This window comes from Ambystoma mexicanum, chromosome 6p, assembly GCF_040938575.1.
Source record: "Ambystoma mexicanum isolate Mex_15411 chromosome 6p, UKY_AmexF1_1, whole genome shotgun sequence".
Lineage (NCBI taxonomy): Eukaryota > Metazoa > Chordata > Amphibia > Caudata > Ambystomatidae > Ambystoma > Ambystoma mexicanum.
In genome coordinates, this window is record NC_090935.1 from 1,358,220,422 (window position 1) to 1,358,241,084 (window position 20,663).

General features: G+C 47.0%; 1 protein-coding gene across 4 annotated transcripts in view; it reads left to right on the forward strand.

Annotated features, from left to right (window-relative positions):
- NFIB (nuclear factor I B) overlaps nucleotides 1-20,663 on the forward strand; it is an 870,278-nt gene that overhangs the window by 298,920 nt on the left and 550,695 nt on the right. The window lies entirely within an intron of this gene.

Genomic DNA, 20,663 nt, shown 5'->3' on the forward strand with positions numbered 1-20,663 from the left:
CACTACTTTAGGCAGCAGCCACCTAGCACACAATTGAGCCCTTCAGTGTAGGATCTAATGCTTCAATAAGGAATGGGAGGGCATGGAACGTTCCTTCTCAGGCACTTGGCTGGGCCAAGAATGTTTAGACGAGGAAAATGCACAGGAAGTTGGAGAGATAGAATGCTTAGGGGGCGTGCATAAGAGACCCATGAAGATCGTCTGGGGGGTGGGATAGCTCAGCGGCAACGTCCTCGCCTTGGAAGCAAGACGACACAGAGCAACACGGGTTCGATTCCCGGGTCCGCGCTTAGAAACCTCTGGGTATTAAGCGCATTAATCAATAACCAGTCATATCATATCAACATGCTCCAGAAAGCTAAGATAGACTTCTCCCCGTATATGAAGATGAGCCCAACAGTCACAGACCAAAACGAGGCAATGATGTGGGGAGAGAGCAGAGGCATGGAGGAGGATGCAGAGAGTAGTGTATCACTGTGCATGACCACAGCATGAACTATAGACTTCAGACAAAAACAAACAAGTTCATGAAAATAACTTCATGCTGCCTGGGATCCAATTTCTCACACGACTACATTTGCAATTAAAGAAACACATCTGCAGACATGTTGCAGCATTGCACATCAAAACCGATTACCCACTCTCTGCTTGAGAGTTCCCAATTTTTTAGGGCGCTTCCCACTTTCTTTTTTTGTTCATGGCATTTTTATAGATGACTCATGCACAGTTTCTTTAAAGACCTAAATTAAGCTTAAGCGTCTCATCAAATAACTTTTTGAGAAATTCTTGTCAAAAACGTATTTATTTATTTATTTGCATTTGTATAGCGCACTTGCAGCCCAGAGGCATCGAGGTGCTGCACTTGGAGTGATTAATGATGAAGGATGATGAGTGACATCAGAATCCAGTCAATACAGGCATTCAAGTTGCCATTGGTGCCATTCCCCTGAAGAGGGCAGTCAGCATTCTGGTAGCAGTGGACTTCTTCCGCTAGGCCGTGCTCCATTTTACAGGCCTGACCCACCTGCTCCCAGACAAGAGAATGCTTCTAGTCCTGCAATAAAGTCTTCACCCAACTGTGGATGAGTTGGCCCAGGAAAGTGCTGGGTGTTGGTGTACCCAATGGGTGTAGCTTGCCTATTGCCCCAGCAACTAGGTCTACCACCCAAGGAATCGAATTCCATGTGAGGCAACGCGCAGTCTATCCTCCAAAATGCACTGGCCTCTTCTCCATAACACTATGGTTTTTGGGCGGCCCAGCGAAGTAGAAAGAGGAGAGAAAGCATAACTCAGTCGACCGGATGTATTTGTACAGATATCTCTTACATTTTCACTTTTAACATTTACAATAATACATGATTTAAAATGGTTACCTGCAAAGTGCAATCACATAATAAAGCAACCTGATAGCATACACACACTGACAGAAACATGTTTAGCATTAAGAGCTTTGTTGTAGCTTTAAAATCCACATTCTGAATGGAAAATTACAAGTATCAGAATACAAAGAAATTCAAGACTAAAAAAATCTCCTGTGTTTTGCCGTTGTACTTTCATGACTTAAAGAAGCATAACAAAATTAACTGTGTGATAAATTCACTTGCATGTAGTCATTGTTTGGCACAGTCATGATAAGAGAATTCGAATGTACACAAAGGATGAAACACTTTTTTGCATGTGCCACTAGCAAACACAATCAATGTGAAGTAGCCATTTTATTCTCTTTTGAAGATAACACATACTTGGTCGGCAACTGGAGCTGTGTATGTCCTTCCAGATTGAAATTTAACTATCATAGTTTTAATCACCGAAATATTCACATAACAATAAGGGATCATAATAATTTCATGAATGAAAGTATTTGCCAGGCCGTCTTAAGGTAGTGGGAGCTGCAGCCCAGGTACTCATCACGTACTCAGGCATGCTCATCCTCCTCATGACAAGGTCTGGAAGCCAGTGAGGCCCTGTAATAACTGCCTCTGAATTTCAGTGGGTTGGTACCTAGCCTGATGGTGTTGCCACTCCTGTGATATGTCTAATCACGTGACATTAGATGGAGGCTAGCTTTCGTCCCACGTTGCCGTGGGTTCTCCTTACCCATAATGGAACCATCCCAAATTGAAAGGGTCATACTAGGTAGCTCATAAGTGGCACAATGATTTAAGGTGGAATGTTGTAATATGAACTGCCATTAAGACGGACTAATTGTCATTGTACCCGAATGGATAACTTTTAAATATGTATGTATTAGTAACCAGTTGAGGCCCCAATTAACATAACTCAATATATCAATTTAATTAGATAGGATAGAATGGGATGCCGCCATTGCGTGCCGGGCACAGCTAGACATAGTGTACATACATGGAGCACCATTCAGAGACGTAAAAGGCCTTAAACAATATTTCCCAAAAGTTAATAACTGAACCGTCCGGCTAAAGACCTGCTCCCGAGATGATCTTTCTCTAATCCACCAATAATGAGCAACGCCCCCCAAACAAGGTATCTAGTTTTACCCAGATAATTCTTATTTTGCTTTCTCCAATTGGCTTTAGTTTTCGTCCAATGTCTTCTCTCGAGAAATGATCACGCAAATCCGTTCTGCGGTATCCTCAAACAGAAATACCCTGGATAATATATAGGAACAATAAGGCAACAGAACTTAACTCAGCATAATGTACATTTACCAGGGGACCACTGTTCAACACACCACTGTAGGGTTCAAAGAAGTGGGGGAAAGAACCCCTATGTACAGCGGGGGTGTATCATTTTGAGTAAAACTACATTCATCCTTTTACGTACAACTCTCGAGCAGCCGAGTAAGTGTGAGTGATAGATGAGTGCGTCAATTGAGTTTTGCAAAGATACAGGAGATTTTGAGGAAACCCTAGTCTAGGGCGTCCCTCCATTTTGGCATCTAGCGTTGTGATAGCTTTACAGCTCTGAGGAGCTAACTTGGCGGGACTCAAGCTTTGGCAACATTGTACCAGAGTCAAAAAGTAAATTGATTAGCAAGTGCAAGAGGTGGTTTATTAGAATTGGCAAAAAATAGAGGCACATAATTAACTGAAAAGAATAACATGGAGGATATGTGGCTTGGAAAACTGGAAAAATTGCTTACCACCTGTGTGGTCTAAGGAAAAAAGACTTTGCAGCTATTGGAGAAGATGCTAGCTTGCGAAATTCTTTGGACTTTCCGTGCAGTTCGACGGATATATGGCATCATTTCTCAAGCAAAAATATTGAAGTAAAACCAAACTGAGAAAAATATGTATTAAATACCTATTGAAAGCCACCAGGGGGCGTGGGAAAGATGGCCGCCTAAGCCTTTTGCTCTGTTCAAAGCCCCGAGGACCCTGCGGAGTTCATGTGGAGAGGGAGATCTAACCCCTAATACAGCCTCAGAGATCGACGGCTGAACCAGATGCCACCCTGAGGGAACAATTCTGGTGTTTGAGGAATCCCCCTGAGCCAAGATAATTGAAGTGTCGTTTGAGATGCCCCTGCCCCACACTCACGTGGTCCGTGCAACCAACGGAGGAATCGAGGCCGCAAGGCGGCACACTGGTGTGTGGTGAGGCCGCTGAGCGGGCAGTTCGGGCCCTTGCACACACGAGGACACAGCCTGCTGTGTGCCGCTTCGGAACGAACACGGCTCCGGAGGTGTTGAAGACCTGACCCATGGACCGGAGGTGTTGCAGATGAAGTGTGGAGCCCCCCGGCGGGCCTGTCTAGAAGAGGGCATTGGCCTGTGGGGGCTGGGGAGAAGGGAACCCCTCGCAGCCCTGAACGCCCAGAGGACCGGAAGCCAGAACCGCACCACTAGGCCGGTGAGTGGCAGCCCCCCTTTCCTCCTGTTTCAGCTGGTGCGCGTGCTATGCAACCCTCCACCCCGAGACCTTTTCGGAGGAGGCCCGTAATCTGTGGAGGAACGCCCAGGCCTGGGGGGGAGACCCAGGGGTGCACGGCAATGTGAGTGGGGCCTGGATAGGCTCGGGTGCGAGGTACAGACTTTCCCGCCAGCCCTCCCCATGCTCCGCCCCCGGGCCGAACGATAACTAGCTGCCTGGCAGTCGGGGGAGGGGGAAGGTGCGGACCTGCAGTAAGTCCCCCCCCAATAAGCACTGAACGAGTGAACGTACTGGTGGTGGAGTCACATTGCGGATCGGAGGCGGTGTGTGCCACACAGAGTGGCACACATGCTCCCAACGGATATGAGTGACAGGCCTTCCACAGAGAAACTAGAATAAGGACAGTACACACTGGGTTGTCTTAGGAGACCCCTCAAAACCCCCAACTTGGCTTAAACATTGAGGTGCTGGCCTCCTCTATGCAGTGGATCCCATTTGGAGCAAGCCTTGATCCTGTGTCCATCAGTGTGAAACCCAAGATCACAGTATAAATACATAAGGGCAGAGAAAAATTGTCATTCAACGGGACGGCCCCCTGCAAGCAGATACACACAGCTTCCTGCATATGAGGCTCCATCTGGCCTCACACAATATTACCCCCTCACTCACCCAAGGCTGACACACCATGTCAGAGCCTACTGGCCACGGAGGACCCCACACAGAGATCCGGGGTCGAGTGAAAGGGGTGGATCCCGCGACCCTCTCCGAGTCTGCTCCCCTTGCTGCAGCACCACTTCTAAGACATGACACCCCATCGGCCAGAGTCGCCAACATAACACCGGGGGGACAGCCTTGACCCCCCCCCAAAAAAAAAGACCCACACTCTCCAGTGGTGGACCCGGGAGCATTACTGCACTTGGTGGCTCTGGCAACGTCGTGACTCGACCAACATGAGCTGGAAGGAGGTTCTATCTAGATGCCAGTTCCAGGCCGGCGATGGGGAGAAGGCGTCCGGGGGGCCCCCCCGGCCCCCACCCCTGATCTGGGAACAATACAAAATAACATCCAGTTGATCCTGGAGAAAATTCGAGGGATACGAATGGGCATGTGGGCCAAACTGGCGGACCTCACAACGAAAGTAACCACGCTGGAGGACCGCATGTAAGGGGACGAGAACAACCAGCTCTCCACGACACTCCTGGAAACCCAGATGGAGGTGCAGCGTCGAGAGGAAGAAATGCATTTCAAGGTGGATGACATGGAAAATAGGGAGAGAAGAAATAACCTACGCATCTTTGGCTTGGCAGAATCGGAAGGTGAAAGCCTGCTTGGGTTAGAAGGCAAGGTGCAGGACATTATAAAGATTGTCTTGGGTGCCGATGCAGGAGAGGAGATCATACTAGACTATATACTAGAATAGAGTCCACTGCGCCGGGGGGAGGGAGGGGTCCTCGCTCGGTACTGGCATGGCTACATTATTACAGAGACAAAGCAAGGATCCTGGATAGTGCCAAGAACCTTAGGAACATACAGTATGGTGACTCCACAGTGGCAATTTTTCAGGACCTCTCGGCCCTCACTCTGCTGATGAGAAAAACATTTGGCAACCTCACCAGATGGCTACAGGAGAAAGGGGACAGATATCGTTGGGGTCATCCTTTTTACCTGGCATTTGAGTGGAAGGGGGAAAAGTATCATCATGTGTCCAAGGAGGACATCCAGAGGGTAACAGAAGATCTTGTGAGTGGTCAACCCGGTCCAAGTGGTCCGGACTTGTTCAAGGGGAAGGCGAAGGTAAAGGGGACCCGTAAATTTCAGAAAATGACACACCCTTCCTCTGCTTCCGAGAGGCACTTGAAGTGACTACATAACGGTTCTCTGAAATGTTGGACATGTTGTTCTTGAATTTGTGGCCCCATGCATAGATGCATGCATAGATCGAGTTATGTTGATGTTGTGTTTACTTTTGTGGTTGGAGAACCAGTTCGCTAATTTCATTGATAGCCAGGACGCAGATAGGCCCAGGGCCCGGTTGGGTGCACGTTGGGGGGGGGGGGGTTGGGAGGCCCGGTCTCTGGTTCATTGGGATACGTGACCTAGGGTGGTTTGGTTTCGAGGCTGGGGCGAGACTCACGTTACTTGATTGAATCGGGACAAGGAGCGATTTCCTGGTGGTTCATTGACTGAACCCAACGATTCTTGGATGACGGAGACGGACGCCTTGAAAGGGGAAATGGGAGGGAGGGAAGGTAGGGTGGGTGGGGTAGGGGCGGGGTTGGGAAGGGGGGTTGTTATGGGGGTAGGGTTTTGATAGAAAAGAATCGAAAGGGATCAGCCTGATCGGACAATGGCTTTATGCATCACAATGGGCTTTAAATTGGATGCACAGTGGAGTTTTCTCAGAAGACAGGATAAAGGATGATAACGGTTGAAGGACGGATAGGCACACTGAATGTCAAGGGCCTGCATTCTCAGAACAAGAGATCACTGACTAGCAACATGTTTCGTAAACAACAATTAATGGTCCTCTTCTTGCAAGTAACTCATTACAGACAAGGGAGCGAATCTGCGATAAAGGGAAGGGAAATTGGAAGACATTTCTGGGCCTCCCACAAGAGTTCTAATAAGGAGGGGGTGGGGATACTCTTGGGCAAATCGTTCCACTCACGGAAAAAAAGACTAAGCAGGGCTTTGGGGGACGGTTCCTTGGGATAAAGGGCAATTGTGAGGGTGAACGGGTTACTTGAGCAACCCTATATGCACCCAATGTAGTGCAGATACAATTTTTGAATCAGATCTTCAGGGTAAAGGTTAACTGGGCTGAGGGGGCTACGATACTCGGCGGTGATTTTAATCTTATAATGGACCCACAACTGGATTGGTGGTCGGCAAAGGGAGTGGGGACCAAGGGGACATCCAAGGACAACATGGCCCTACAGGCCGTTTTGAGGGAGCATTACTGGGTAGACGTATGGCGTAGATTCTGGCTGAGCCCGGGGGGCTATACCTTCTTCTCTCCCCCTCACCATACATATACTCAAATTGATTTCCTACTCATTTCTGAAGAGGGAGGAGGGGACATTGCTGCACCAAGAGTGGAAGCAATCACATGGTCCCACCATGAACTCCTGGTGGCACATTGGTTAATACCTGTCACCCAGGGAACCTCTAGATGGTGTTACAATGATATGCTCCTGAGAGATCCGATTTTTAGGGAATCCCTGAAGGAAGACATGTTAGCTTACTTTGAAATGAATAATGATGGGGAAACCGATATGGCGATGGTTTGGGAAGCGGCAAAGGCCACTTTTCGGGGCCTTCTGATTTCTGAGGGATCCAGACGTAAGCGGGAAAGGGGACTTATCGGGAATAGGCTCTGCGAAGAATTGAGGGCGATGCGGGTGAGACTCACCAGTGAGGGGGAAAACCGAGAGACCCTCCTAGGGGAGATGCGTGAGAAAAGACAGGCGTTACATACGGTCCTTATTGGGGAAGTAGTTAAAAAGTTGAGGTACACAAGGCAAAGGTATTACGAACAAGGGTACAGGGTGGGGACCCTCTTGGCACGCAGGGCAAAGGGATGCAGACTGGAGAGGGTTGGATTCATTAGGGATAGGGGAGGTACCATATACAAAAAAAGGGAAGAAATAGCAGAACGCTTTGCGGAGTTCTATAGAGAAATATATACCAAATAAGTAGACGAATCAATGGCAGAGATCAGGGCATATCTGGCCAAGCATCCCCTGCCTCGACTAACAGCTTCGGAACTTGAGGGTCTTGAGGGGGAAATAACGGTGGAAGAGGTTAAGGGCGCCATCAAGAGGTTAAAAAAGGGCAAAGCCCCGGGAGGCGATGGATACATGGCTGACTTCTATAAACAGTGTCAATCTATTTTGGCAAAACCGTTGGCCAAGTTATTTAACCAAATTAGAGACCAGGATTCCATCCTCCCCACATTCTTACAGGCCCAGATAGCGGTGATACCCAAGTTAGGGAAGGACCAGGCGGACTGTGGCTCATACAGGCCTATCTCCCTCCTGAACATATACACTAAAATATTCACCAGAATCCTGGCGACACGGCTGGAGGGGTACCTCCCTTGTCTGATTAACCCGGATCAGGTGGGGTTTGTGTTGAACAGAGAGGCTCAGATAGCATGCATAAAACCCTTCACATATTGAACTTGAGGGTGGTTCGGGAGGAGGGGGCTCTTTTCCTAGCCCTGGATGCCAAAAAGGCCAACTGCGCCTTTATGGGTGAGGTCTTTTCATCTCTGGGAATGGGACTAGGTGGCAAGGCTGTATGTTCGCTTTATATTCTGCTCCCTCTGTCATAGTGGTGATGAATGGGACGGAATCAGGGACGTTCCACCTCGGGAGGGGCACGAGGCTGGGGTGCTCTCTCTCCCCCCTGATATACGCACTAGTCATGGAACCCTCTGTGATTTCAGTTCGTAACGATGTGGGGATCGATGGGGATAGAGTTGTAGACTCACTCTGCAAGATAGGCCTTTTCGCCGATGATGCACTGCTTTACATTACTAAACCATCTCAGACGGTGCCCCGGGTATTTCAGAGTTTAACACACTCTGGAGATCTCTCTGGGTTCAAGGTCAATTTATGGAAATCGGTGGCGTTCACGGTGGACAACCTACCAGACACAGAAATAGATTATATGAAGGGGCTTCCTTTCCGGATCCAGAAGGAAGGGTTTCAATATCTGGGTGTTCAGGTGACGCACAACCCTGATGACCTTTTCCCTAATAATTTTCTCCCCCTCTGGACTGTGATAAAAAGGGACATAGAAAGAATGGTAGGATCAGGGCTCTCATGGATGGCGCGCCTCAATTTGGTGAAAATGGTGGTTCTCCCCAAATTTCTGTTTCTGTTCCAAATGCTCCTGATCTGGGTGCCGAGGACATTCTTGACAGAGGTAAAACGAGCCCTGCTGAAGTTTCTCTGGGCAGGCAAGAAACATAGGATCTCCTATGATGTACTCACTAGGCCTAAAGAGGATGGTGGAGTGGGGTTCCCGGATCTGGACACATATTACAGAGCCTCCCAGTTGAGAATATTGGTGGACCACTTCACTCCAGGGACGGAGAAGCAATGGGTAGCCATGGACAACAGGCTGCTTGCTCCGGTAACACTGGACGAATGGCTGTGGGCCCCTAGGGCGTGCATCCCTAGAAGAGTCTACAATAGCCGGTATTAGGTGTCCTTTGGTCGGTGTGGAAGGAAGGAGGATACTTCAGGTGGCTTACTACATGGCCTTCCCCACTTAGCTGCATATGGGCCTCTCCTATCTGGGACAAAATAGTTGACCCGGGTGCGTTTCAACAATGGTATGAGGTGGGTCTCAGTAGAGCAGGCCAAATGTGGGTGGGAGGGTCTTTTGTGCCTCTGATAGAGTTGGAGGAAGCCCTGAGACTGAGCAACCTCTCCCCGGTTCGCTATCTCCAACTTAGGGGGGTGCTTTCTGAGCTATCCTGGGGGGTTACCCTTAGAGGAGAATTAACAGATTTTGAAAAACTTCTTATTTCTAGGCGGGGATCAAGGGGAGTAATATCCCAACTTTACAAACTCCTCCTTTTCTCCGTCTCGTGAGACCCACCACCAGCGAGGACACAATGGGGGAGGGATCTAGGGGAAGAAATAGACAAGAGATGGTCTACAACGTGTAAACGTACCAACCGATCCATTTTCGACACCAGACCTTGAAGGTGTTACACAGGTGGCACTACCCCCCACAGAGAATAGCCAGAATGAAGATGGGATATGATCCCCACTGGTGGAAATGTAGGGTGGAGAAGGGTGATACATACATATGCAGTGGAAATGCCCACTGGTGCAGGTGTATGGGGGGGAGGTGCTGACTTGGATCTAAGGGGTGGATGGGGTTGAAAGAATCCTATGCCCATGGCTTCTTCTTTTCGGAATAGATGTGAACCCAGGGTCACATGCTGCAGGTGATGCTGGTGGCGGGCCATGTGTTGTCCAGCTCACAAATGGAAAAACCCATGCATGCCACAGGAAAAAGACTGGGTCACCAAAGTCCGGGCCATCTATGACATGGAATTCTTAACACACCTTATTGATGAATCCAAGTCGGACATTGAAGGGTTCCCTTTTTTTAAAAGTACGGACGCATGGCTTGAGACGGCAATAATATATATGGGGTGAACCCCAGAAGTGGAAGACCATCAAGAATTGTAAACTGTTATGACTAAATGTCATGGGAGAAATGGGCCTGGGAGTGAAAAAAGTCGAGCCCAAGACCTCGGTGTGCAATTGAATATAATCCTGACTGTATCCTGAAGCACTATGTGTGGCTGTATAGATGCGGTTTGTACTGGTGCTTGATCTATGGCTGCGGGAAAGAGAAGGGGGGGTCGGTAGGAGGAGGGCTACTGTTATAATGCTATTTTGGAGGAGAAAGTTGATTTATATTGCACGATGTTATAACCTGAAAATGTTAATATTTTGATTAAAAAAAATATATATACCTATTGTAATCAAATATGCTTTGAGGAAATGCAAAAGACATGTCTTACATCAAATAAAGTATTGCAGAGATTGTAAAGTCCAAAACGAAAAAAATACTTCCCAATATAGACACCAATATCTTAATGGTAAACTCAATTGCAATTGACCTTAATGAAGACCACCATCCCGAGGGAGACACCCGTCCCCTCCTTCACCGCCATTAGCCAATACTTGGACAGTGTCTTTATTGAGGGGACCCCCAAAACCACCCTTCCAACTGCAAAAGCAATCTCCAGCACAGGAACAAAACAGCAGAACAAAAAAACAACCTGTCACTATTCCCACCAAAAGTAGCCCACTTTGATGAATCTACTTACTATATTTTTTTCCAAGCTGTTTTTGGGAGACTGTATTCTCTCCACAATATTTTGACATGCACATTATTTGTTTAAAAATGTGTCTAACTTTTTCCCACTGCATTTTGGCACGTTTTTGTTTAGACGATGAGGATCGTCGGGAAATGATCACAGACATGTGTATTGCCACAGGAGGGATCTGATTGATGGCGCACCTGATTAGTAGAATATCAACACACAACAAAGGGGTGCACATACGAACACGTCATCGTGTGCACATGTTCAATTCATTGATCAAAACTCCGCGTGTGTGTGTTGCAGTCCCATCTGTCCTTGCCATCACTCATGCTGTTTAGCTCGCTACACATCTCGCATGCTTACACATTCATTTTAGCATATGGGACATGTTCCAGAGTAGATTTATATTGTCTTCCATTTGTGCTCTCATATATAGCCCTTCTATGATTTATTTAGGAAACAGTGCTTCGATTCTAGTTCCTAACTGCCTTTGATGTAGTAACTTCGTACGGGTGTTGCAATATTTCAATTGCTATGTACCTTTAAAAAATCAGTTTAACCCCTTAAGTGCCAAGGACGAGTATGCTCGTACTTTTTGCATAAACTTGAAGATTCTTCCAAAATAAACGTAGAAACAATGATCAATTACATCAAAAATATAACAATCAATTTCACAGATATAGAATCTCTTTGAACCCGTAAAGATGGACAATGCCTTGGGTCCACACTGTAATGGAAGGACATGGTTCTTTGTAGAGTTGCTTGAAGTTAGCAAAATGTATCCTGTGGGAAAGTCCAGCTTCCTGTGTGGGTTTGACTCACCCTGCAGTATTCCTGTGGGATTTGTTGAGGGTCAAAGCATGTTGCAAGCCTCATGGCAGGGTTGGTGTCCATCCAATTGCAAAATTCAAGACTTGGGAGGAACGGTCGACCAGCCAATTAGAAGCTCTGACCCATCCCAGAATAGGTTTATGGCATTTAAATGGCCCAGCTTCCTTCCTTTGTGTATTTTGTTGGTCTGTCGAGTACAGAGTGGGCAGTGCAGGCACATGCATTGGTGGTTTTGGAGTGCTTTTGCATGGTTTTGAGGAGCTTAGCAGTGTTTTGGAGGAGATTGTTAGTTGTTTTAAGTATGTTTGTTGTTTCCTGGTCCCTGTTATATCTCCTTATGTCTGTATATGTGTGTTCTCTAGGCTCTGTCTCTAATCTTGCATTTGTATCGGTACTTCTTTGAGAAACTTAAACAAACAAAACGTTTCCTTTCCTTCCCTATATTTGTAGAAACACTTTTGAATGGAAGCTCAAAAAGTATTCCTGCACTGTTCTCAGTCGCCTTTCTACCTGTGTTTCCAGAAACCCGTCCCATCATGCAAGTCTTGCGTTTTACACATCGACACAACAGGCCTATGTGTTTTTTGTGTACATTAGGACCATAGGCAACATGTCCTTTTATTCGGATGAAGTGCTAGAAGAAGGTTGGACCATGGGAAGATGAACTCCTCATCCTTTGAGTGGGAGGTTGAGTTAATCAGCCAGGATGGAGGAAAAGAGTTCGAGTGGGCAGGGGCGGATTAAGGTTGATGGGAATCATGAAGCGGGAAACAGTTGTTGAGGATGGGAAGACAATGGTTGAGGAGCAGGAGAAGGAGCATCAGGAGGGGAACACAAAGCATGAGGAGGAGGAGGAGGGGGAGGGGAAGGAGGAGGAGGAAGTGACTTCTAACCCAGAGAAGGTTGTGGTAGAGGCAGAGTCACTCCAGAAGTACCTCCAGAATGTCATTGAATACCTTGACTTTGAAGATGATATAGAGGACAAGGTACTCCAGGTACAACAGGGCGAGGTAGCCACACATTTGCAGGGGGAGAAAGGGCCGGGGGAGAGTAGGTAGTGGTCCTGCAGGAGATGGAATGTCCCCAGAGGAAGAAGCCAGAGATGAGCCCCCAGCAGATAGCTCGGGGGGGGGGGGGCAGGAGGGGGGGCAGTTAGGCCACTGCAGCTTTGACTAGCTGTGTGAATTGGGCAAAGTGGACTCATGCTTGCCTCCCAGGTGAAGTCAGGTCAGATTACTTTTCCAAACATGATATCACTGTGCATCTGGTCATGGGTGTGGGACTACTTCCGCTTGCCTGAGAGTGTGACTGTCAGAGAGGGAAGTAGGCAGTGTAACGTGTGACCTCTGCCAGAAAAGAGTTCATTGGGGCAACCAAGTTCATTGTTGGTCATACTCTAGCAAGCAACCTCTGTCCTCTAACACTGCGCAAGTGGGGCCATCTCCATGACCCCGCAAGTCTGGCCAGGCACAGCCCAACCCAGTACCACCATTGACTAGCAAGGCCACTTTACCAATACCAGGAGCACAGCCTCATCTTAGTGGTGACAGAATTCTGGGTGTGGTGAAATGTGTGCAGAACAGGTTACGCAGTGGAATGAGGAATGCGGGGACATACAGTTTGCACTGCATGTCGTCTGTCAGTCAGTGTGAGTGGGTCAATGAGGTGGTGGTGAATGCCATGGACAAGCACATGCTGCTGCACAACTCTATTATCTCCTAGATGCAAAAGAGTAGCAATGGGAGTGGGGATTGGAGCACTGGGAGAGCGAATAAAAAGCCACTGGTGGCTATGCTGGTTGGTAGAGCAAATTAAAATCAGGCAAAACCACCTATGAATCAGATGCTCGTGTTAACTGGACTGAAGAAGTCAAGAAGGTGACCCTATGCAGAGGATGTTGTGTGGCTTTGCTGGTTAGTGGAGCCATGTAAATTGAGGCAGTACCTAGAGTTTGTGAGCGAAGTACTGGGAGTTGAGGAGCCGCTGCACTTGTTGGTAGAGCCAAATACATTAAGAATGAAGGGAAAAGTAAAGATTTACTTTTGTAAGGCACTCAACCACTATTGTCTGAGTGAAATTCTCCACCATCTTTTCCCATGTGACTTCATGCTGCTCCATCCAATTGGCTGTAGCTGGTTCACACACAAATCTTCGTCGTCTGACAAATCTGTTGTGCAGTATTTCAAGCTATGGGCTTGGTGTTTCCTCCTGCCATAGTCTTCCTCCGTTGATAAGATGCTCATTCATATTTTTATGAAAGTAAACTCTCTTACATGTGTGTCATTGTGGCTTATCCTGTGGTCACAGACAGTAGCCCCACAGCACTAAAAATGCATTCACACCCCACATTTGGTGGGCGAGGAGGCAGCCCTGGGTTTCCACACCTAATCGAACAAGTACAGATGGCCAGGCTGATCGCTTTCCGGGTCACAATTGCAGCCAGCAGATCTCCATAACTACCCTGTTGGCATTTGTTGAGAACATAGGCATAAACCATCTGCTCTACAGTGGGCCCCCTCAATTCTCGTAAGGACCCCAAAGCATACAGCAATCCAGACTTGGCAAGACAATCCCACAGCCTCTTGTTTTATTTTTTTCACACTCCAAAAGCTTGCCTTGGTGATACCTGAGCTAATGTCAGGCAACACGGATAATGAGTGTGCACTTTCGATAAACCTTGCAGTGGGGGATTCCTGAACCGGGTGGTAGATCTCTGACCTTTGGCTCACTCCTCTTGTTTCAGTCTGTCTTTTTAACCATCTCTTAAGTGCATCCTTACATATAGCGAGCATGTCCTCTTGTGAATGACAAACCCCACGTTTTCATTATCCTTTCACACTTGTTGTTTAAAGTTGCCATGTGTGGCGGCATGTGAATTTTGAAATTGGAATGATGTAAATATTTACCATTAAAATGTGGGTGATCAAGGATTGCTTGGTGGGGTGCAGTTCCCTGTGAGAATATTTCTTATTAATGGGTTAAAATGTTTCAATTTACAGCACACTTTAGTGTAAAATTGGGAAAAAAGTCACACAGTTTCAAAAGCATTTTTTGGAGTAACACATGAAAAAATTCAATAGATGCAAGTCATTATAGAGGAGCAGTTGGATGCGCTTTCCGTAGCTCCCCCCGTCATATCGGAACAGTAGGAGAAGAGCCCTATATTGCACTCCATGTGTTATGCCTATACCTCAGACAACAGTATCAAATGTATCCACGCACTGAAAGAGTGGAGGGATATTGTGTGGAAGGATGTCAGCACGCTCCATTGGACCTCATGTAATGCTGAGTGAAATCTGATGAGGGTACAGTGATATACTGAAACGATACGAAACTACTTAAGAGTGACGATGGAAGTGAAGCGACAAGAGAAACATGTACGAAATAATAAAATGATCATATACAGAGAAGACAAAGTAACTTGTTGATCAATAAGTGTAAATATGCATCAACGCAAGGTCGATGAGACATATAGAAGCTTGCTATAGAGGAAAATTTAACGTGGTAAGGATGGCGATGATAGGAAAATGGACGTCGGCTTGTGTAAATATTCAATCCAGCTACCTCAGAGACAGACCAGGGGAGCACAGTCAGGAGATGCTGGAAAACAGCTTTGTGTGCAAAGCAAAGAGGAGTCTATGTTGGCCTCGAATCAAGGATGCTATTTTTAAGGAATATCTGCAAAGCACAAAGATAGGCCGGCGGATAAGTCATGGACGTGAGACATATTTTCTCTTAGATTAAAGAAGAAGAAAACATTCACAAGAGCCAAGTATTGGACAATTAAAAGGTGCAAAGAGTGTATACAAGATGGAGTGAGCAAGTCTCTAGAGGTCAAGAGGAGCAATGACACCCAGCATAATTGAATTAAATAACAGAAAATAAGAGGTTGAAATGGACAAGTATGTGGTCTCTTCAAACGTGATCCAGAAGGTAAAAACAAGGGCTATTCATTAAGATAATGATGAAGATAGTGATGTGCTTACACTCCCTTGAATGTCCCAGAACAGAGAGCAGGCTACAAGGTCAACTACAGATGGGAAATCTTGGCTCATGGCCGGACTGATGAGAGATGATGGACTAATTGGGAAAGTGGGGAGTAATCTGGCGTGACTCAAGCACCTGGGTTTCATTTCGCTTACATGCTACTAGCCGATCCAAAAGTCCGAGGTTGGGTGGGGATGTCAACCAATCAGTGGGTCTATGGGGCAACCTGCTATACAATGTTGCATGGACCATTCTGCTGCCATTTTGCCCACTACAATCAGTATATACGTATTTAGCAGTAGTTCAAGGTGTGTCTTACAGATAAGAGACAGCCAATGAAGTACTAACCCATATGTATTCTATAAATCGATATGGTCCCCTAACCAATCCCTCCTATCAATAGGTTTTACAGTTTGCCATGTAGAATGACTCTCATAGATGATGCATATTGGGGTATAAGACCTCTGTGTAATCACGTTTGTGTGTGAGTGGGCAAGTATCAGACCGATGTCTGCCAGTTTTGACCTACTTTATTAAATTGAGAATAAAGTAGTACTTTGCCATGTTCTTTGAGTCTGTCTGGTTATTTGGTCTGAGATCTTGATTGGTAATCCCATCTAGCACAAGAGGCGCTTCAAGGTGCTAGAGCACATCACCAACAGTGCAGTGTCACATTTTCCAACACATCTTCATGATGCCTTTGTCGACAATCTAAACTAGTATAAACCAAAAAAATCATTCTGGCTGTACCCATACATGTTCATCAAGGGCGAAACGAAACATACATTTGGGGGGGGGCTAAGTGGTGATGGGAGGGGCCATTTTCTAAACTGGGCATGGCAAACTCAGAGACTCCGCCCCTCTGATGAACCCCAAGGGTTGTCTGGCACTGGGTCCAAGTATCAAATGGTAGCAGCCCAGGATTACACAAAGGCGCACACGCAATTACACATTCATTCACTTAAACATCCCATTCACCACACACTCTCATTTACATGTGCACCCAGCCCCCCATACACACACACTCATTCACACACATTACATACACACTTCTTGCACATGTGCATACATTATGAGATAAAACACAACACCCTTTAAAATTGCTGCTATCAGAAAAGGCTTCCGTCACGTCTCGGCCTAACAAAACGCAAGTGTGCACATCAGCCACTTCCCCACAGAGGTGAAAGAACATATAACCCTGTTATATGTTTGCTCGCATCTGCGGGGAGGGGAGCTTATGTGTGCATTTGATTTTTGTTAGCCGGAGAGGTGAGGGATGCCTTTCTTGAAACTAGCAGCTTTAAAGTTTTTCTGTGTTTGTGCAAAGACATTTATCTGCACGAACACAGCAAACCCTATAAAGCCACCAGTTTCAGAAAAGGCTACTTCCCCTCTCTAACAAAAACCTATTTTGAACAACACCATTGAGCTTCAGCCACTCCCCTCAACTCACATTTTGGCAGTGGGGGCGGGGGTGAAGCCTGATTAGCTCCATGGCGTTGCGGGCCTGATGTTTATGCTGGCTGCACCAATATTTGGCAGTATTCACATGTAAAAACTTACTCATATTTGCACCAATACAGGTTGGCACAGCCACATTAGAGCACTCATCATGCTGGATTTATCCAGCTAGGCTAGTATTTCCACATTTGAATACTCATGTTGGTTTCATGCTTGAGGCCTAGTAAAAATGGCCTTCCAGAGTAAGAAAATATGCCCAGACTGGCTGCTGCACAAATAGATCACCAACTAACCAAAATCAGATGCCTGCTCTCCTTCCCGGGCACATGCATACAGTATTCCTTTAATTGACTCTCATTCACCTACCAGTTTGTCTCCACTCTGAAGTGTAGGGTTCCACGGGGATCTGCCTTACCTCCTATACTCTTTAATCTCTACCTACGCCCATAGTCCTCTTTAACAACTTTGATGACACAAAGATTTTGGTTGATCTCACGAAGGGAGTTGATCATTTGTCTCCCAAGGTAAGAGACTATCTGGTCTCAATCAAATGTTGAATGCACTCGAATTTCCTAAAAATAAATTTAAAAAAAACCTCAAATCTTAATAGTAAATCAGAAACCTAACACTTGGACACCATTGGGCTGGCCAAGTACATTCGGGCAAAGTCTTTACTCGAAATCAGAGTTTAACAACTTGGGTATTATTTAGTACAATATGTTGGCATTGAACAACCAAGTTGAAGCAGTTACACAAACTTGTTTCTTCTTGATTAAAAACAAAGCAAAGTAATTTTCCTTACTTATCGTTTGCACATCAGGTCCTAGTGATGAACTCTTTCGTTATCTCCTGCCTGGACTTTACTAATAGTACTTATATGGGTCTCCCAAAGCTCGCAAATTCATGGCTGCAGAGGGTCCAAAATACTGCAGCCAGCACTTTACGGCTACCTTTTATTGGCTGATGTTATATATTAAGTACATTATGCGTTTCGCATCCCATAATTGTTACATTAGGAGGGTGGTCTACTGGGAAAAGAGCAAGGATTTGAAAACATATGTTGGACTGCCTACTGTAGTCCGATCTCTACTGTATTTGTAGGCGTACCCCCGGCTTTAAGTAAAGCACACTAAGGGTGCCTGGGGGCGATTCAGTTTGCGTTGTCTCACTATACAAGTGACCCTGCGCCCTCACGAGCGCAATCCAGGTCTTTGCCGCAGCACCCCTACATCTTCCAGGGGCGCGTCGGCTGACGCTGCAGCGCGGTTGCGCGGCTCGAGCTCTCTGCGGCATTGATTAACTCTGGAATTATCCCTGGCATCAGTTTTAGCCAGTCACGTGGAATAATAAAAACAAGATGCACTAAATTATTCAGAACTATTGTAAAAGGCAATGTGTGCTTAGGGATCAGAGAGAAATAGATGTAATGAAGGCGAGGGCATGCTAACATGGCCGCTGATTTCACCCTGGGGCTGCCTCTGGGCACTTCCGGTTATCAGATGGGAAACCAAGTCTGGTGGGGGAAAGGGATTTGGTGTAACCATCTGGGGTTGCAGGCTATGAATTGGGCTCATCTGCCTTTGAATCCAGACCCAGTGCCTTATCCCCCATAGAACATCTTGGGAAAGAGATGAAAGAAGGACAAGACAGGAGATAGCGCAAATGCCCTGCAGTGAACTCTGACTGGAACATTCTGCTTCAGAGTCGTGGATCCTGCCCCCGAGGCTTCACTGTGTGGGACTGACCCCTCCAAACCATGCCGCGGAAGGGGCTAAAACGCCAAGGACCCCATGGGAAGCCCTTATCGCGATGTACGCACTGAACCCTCTAATTTTTCATTAAAGTATGTTCTTTTTATTTGTGTTTTTTCTGAAAAAGAAAACATCAAAGTGTAACAGAGCTAATAAGCGTTGGTGGTACCTGTGCAACTCTATGGCCGTTTGACCACATCCACCTGAGGTCCGTATTACCGCATTGTTTCCAGCTTTTTTAGTGCTGTGCGGTATAAGGGGATACTTTCCCCTGGATTTTATGGTAGTGAGGGCATGGACAGTTCTGGGGGGGGTATAGGGAGCTTGCCCCCTCCCAATAAAGAACGCTGCAAAGAAATGCAGTGAAATGGCCACTGCGCGGAGTTGCACCAAATTCATTTGGCCATGTTCTTTACTGACGGTAAACTGTAGCTCCTTATTTCTGTTCACTGAGGCCACCTGCAGAGTATTGAAGATGCAAGTGCATGATCAAAAGGTGCTTAATGATAAGCTTTACATTAATCATAACCAGTGGCAATTGCTATGGGCTGCTTTCTCTTCTATTTTCCTGTAGCCTGTTTGTGCCATTAAAGAAGGTGACATTCCACATGGCAATCCCTCTTGAGCCCACCACCCCAAAAGGCACTGTCCTATCATAATGCTAGGTCACATGCCTTCTGCCCGGGACCACAAATTAAGTGTAAGCATGCCTTGGCCTCATTGGGCGTCATCTGTGAGGTTTGGCTTGGAGTCATATACTCAGCGAGCGTGGGCTGAAACTCGTTATACTCAGGTCACCTTCGGTGATGTTGCAATACATATTAATTATCTTAACTAACACTTGTTCCTTGCAGCATTTCATTCCTTTGTTTTTAGCCCCCTGCGCCATTACTGAATGGGCAATCCACATGCATATCACTATCCGCCATTGCTCAGCAAGGGCTGTCAATCCCAAACTGCTCGGTCGCCATTTTCTTGATGTATAAGCACCTTACAAATGCTCAGTAAATAAATTAATTCGAAGTTGTCCACCCCTGACCTTTTGAGGCTTGTACCGAGTATCCCCAAGCAGATTGGGGTGTGCCCAGACTTGGGTCTCCTACAGGCTGTGTCTAGGGAATAAAGCCGCCGCTGACTGATGGGGCCCAGCAAAGCTGAAACATGCCTGCGGTCGACCGTGTTCCCAGGTCAGGCTCCACAACTCCTACTGGTGGAAGGACCACCACTGATGTGTGGCTATGCACCTGCCGTAAAGACCCAGGCGTGTTACAAAAATACCTTGGAATGGAAGCTGCCGAGAGGAATTCACAGTGGTTATGATTCATTCAAAGCTTTTCTTCCATCAAGTTCTCATCTTTGCAGTGGGTGGAGACAAGTGGACACCCCTGGTCGTTCCTTTTAATTCTGAGTAGCTGGCATTTGTGAAGCCCTGCGTTTCTAGTAAGGCACACATCACATGTCACGCCTCTCCCCCCCATCCCCCACCCCTGGCACTACTAGCAGTAATAGGTATGTACCCAAGTTCTGCTGATGCTTAGCCCACGCTTAATTGACAACCCCCAACCAGAGGCGGACTTAACGGTCGCGAGGCAAACAAATGGCGAGCGGGCTCCTGTGCTAGGCCCCGCCCCTTCCACACAGCACAGGGCCCTTTCTGCTGTGACGTCAGTCCAGCTCCTAACAAGCTGGGAGAGCAACTTCGCCTTGGGAAAGGGCGTGGGCCCCTTCACCCTGCCCCCTTTTCTCCTTCTCAGCCCCCCTCCCATGCCCTCACCCTTTCGGATGCTGCAGCACCCAGCAATCCCCTTCCCCCTCTGCCCCCAGCGGGCCTGAATCCGAGCCTGGGGGGCCCGCGAGCCATCAGCCCTCTGCAGGCGCCCATATGCATGTGTGGACCAGCTGTGTGCCAGCATGCTTTACCAGCTT